Raw genomic sequence first — 3,219 nt, forward strand, 5'->3', positions numbered from 1 at the left:
CAATTAGGCAAGAAAAAGAAATAAAAGTCACTCAGATAGGAAAGGAAGAAGTAAACCTTTCACTATTCAAATGACATGGTTCTATGTCTAGAAAGTCCTGAAAAAATCTACAATAAAACCACTAGATCTAATAAAGGAGTTCAGCACAGTGACAGAATACAAGATTAACATGCAAAAAATCAATACTGTTTCTATACACTTTCAATCAGCAATCTGAAGAAAAATCAAGAAAAAATTCCATTTACAATAACATCTAATGAAATCAAATGTTTAGGAATTAATTTAACCAAGGATATAAAGACTGTATTCAGAAAATTATAAAATATTTCTAAAAGAAGTAAAGGAAGATCTAAATAAATGGAAGAACATCCTATGTTCATGGATTGGAATACTAACTATTTTTAGGATGCCAATTTTACCCAAATTGATTTACAGATTTAACACATTCCAAACAAAAATTCCAAGAGCCAACTTTGCAGAAATGGAAAAACCAAATATCAAATTTATTTGGAAGGGAAAGGGGCAATAAATACCAAAAATATCTTGAAAAAAAGGAACAAGTAGTAGAACTCTCACTTCCTGACTTTAAAATATCTTACAAAGTTACAGTGATAAAAAAACAACAACATGATAATCGCTTCAAGATAGACATATTAACATATGGAGTTGAACTGAGAGTTAGAAATAGACCCACACATGGACAGTCAATTGATTTTTTTCACTGTAAAATGCAGCAGTTTAATTTTCCTCCAACCAATAAGAAACGAACCAGTATGATCTCACTTCTATTAATTTTTGAAGGTCTGAAGCAGTTGAAGTGTTTTTGCTTCTATGTATGAAGTTTACAAAAATCATTTTTCCCATAAAATGCAAGAGAAACCAATTCGCCATTGAGTAAAAGTAAAAACTGGGATTCTTTTTTTTAAGTTAGTCCCAAGTGCCATTTAAGAATTTAGTTGTAGGTTGTTCTGCTGACATCATGACATACCGAAGTGTTGGGTTGGGTCTAGTTTTGTTTTGGTTTCCTTTTCACTGTCCAATGCTGATGGATTAAATTCTGGCAATGTTCCAGTTGTAAAGCAGGGAAGTTTTTGGGTTCCACCACAGGTATGCTGCTTGGGTTGGATGCTGGAATGAGAGGCACAGTTTGCCAGACCTGAGTTGACTACCTAGTAGTCACCAAGGTTGAAAACTTCATCATCTGCTCCATGGTATTTCATTCCATGAAAATCTCTTGGTACCACAAGATACATCCAAATCCACCAAATCTTTTCACAAACTGGGATTCTTCTTTGACTTATCTGTGACCATTTCCAATGTAGCTTCAAGTTTTTTATAGTTTTAGCAAACCATTCCAGCAGGGGCATGCTCTCAATCCACTCATGCCCCTGTCCTGTTTCTTTGTCTGTGAAATGAGATTTATCCATCTCTTCTTCTGGAGTTAATAGAGATTTTTCTCCTTTTCTGTGCCTTGGCAGTGAAGAACATATATCATTACACCCTAATTTTCATAAACTATTAAAATCTTTACAGCTCCCATTTCCAAAGCCTTTAATGTAACTTCAACTCCAAAACAGTACTTGCCTTGTCCTGGCTGATTTCCTCAAAATATTGTCTTATTAATTTCTTCTCTTGAATAAATTTCACATTGGAAATAATTTTAGTATATAACTCAATAGCTTGGTTGAATCCATTTTCAATTCCATAGGAGATATAATTTAATTTTAAAACTTAATTGCAACCTCTAATCCTCTAATCAAACATCAGATTGACTTAGTTCAGTTTTAAAGCCAGCTAACCCAGCTAAAACAAGACCAACCATTTTCACTTTTTCCCCAGAAATAAACAGCTACACAGCAGTCTCAGCTACTTCGCAAACATAGTTATGTTGTTTTTCCACTCTTAAATGGGCTAAGTGCCAAGCAGATGGACTTCCTCTACCACGATTTTTTGGGAGACCATAGTGAATTTTTGCAAGACTTTTCTTGTGTTTCCTTGGTATGTGCAAAAAAAGTGCACCACTACCATCTATTACAATGAAGTCAAACTTTCTATATCGTCTGAAAGTATTGCTGAAAAGGCCTCTGTATGGAATTTGTTGCCACACAAATACAGTGACATATTAATTGGTTTGAAAAGCTCAAAGTCAATGTTGACTTTCTTTCCTTTTTTTTTTTCCTTTACAATTGTTCCACAGTAAACAACCAGACCATTTGGAAGTACTTTGTTATAAAGTTTGAATCTTTGTTTCACAGTTGTGATGGCTCCCAGAACTGAAAGGCAGTTTACTCATGACTTAATGTTAGATGCAGTTCAAAACTCATCTACTAACATTTTTGCCACTCATGAAATCTGGCCTTTGGGAGGAATGATCAACAAAATCATATTTGTGCCATTGCTGCAGGCCATATCGAAGCTCTTGATGAGTTTATTTTTATTTTTATTTATTTATTTTAAATTTTTAAAGGAGTTTTTGATTACATAAATGTTATATAAAATATATAAGGGATTCCCACATGCTCCACTCTCTCCCTCTCCCACACGTTCCCACATCAATAACATCCTTCATTTGTGTGGTACATTTGGTACGATTGATGAGCACATACTAAGCATTGCTACTAACCATGGATTACCTTTTACATTATAGTTTACATTCTGCCCCACACAATTTTGTAGGTTATTACAAAATATTCAGCAGTCTGTATTTGTCACTGCAATGTCATATAGGACAATTCCAAAGTCCTGAAAATGCCCCCATATTATACCTCTTCTTCCCTCTCCTATCCCTCAGAACCTCTGGTGGCCACTGCACTAATATCCATTGCTATTCACATTCCTCTTGGCAGCACTGGAGTTGTCTGTCATCTTCTTGCCTCTTCCTCTCTATGGGCAGAGTCCTGGGCTGTAGTGACTGCTTCTCCCAATGGCGGCTCTACAGCAGCAGCTCTGATGTAGGACACTGGTTTCCTCTCTCCAGGCAGCTGCTTGGTCGATTGAATTTTGACAAAGGTGTCAGGTTCACCTGTCTGGAACAAAACAACCTCTTCCACAAATGTTGCTGGCAGAACTGGATATCCATACCCAAAAGAAAGAAGACCTCTATCTCACACCTTATACAAAAAATAACACAAAATGGATCAAGGACCTAAATATAAAAGCTACAACCAGAAAGCTCCTAGATGAAAATGTAGGAAAACATTTTCAAGATCTTGCAGTAAG

At 35.6% G+C, this 3,219-nt stretch overlaps 1 pseudogene; it reads right to left on the bottom strand.

The window, feature by feature from the left end:
* Positions 1-1,169: 1,169 nt before the first annotated feature.
* LOC101429930 (eukaryotic peptide chain release factor subunit 1-like) lies at positions 1,170-2,865 on the bottom strand (annotated as a pseudogene).
* Positions 2,866-3,219: the final 354 nt, after the last annotated feature.

Source organism: Dasypus novemcinctus, chromosome 3 (genome assembly GCF_030445035.2).
Source record: "Dasypus novemcinctus isolate mDasNov1 chromosome 3, mDasNov1.1.hap2, whole genome shotgun sequence".
NCBI lineage: Eukaryota > Metazoa > Chordata > Mammalia > Cingulata > Dasypodidae > Dasypus > Dasypus novemcinctus.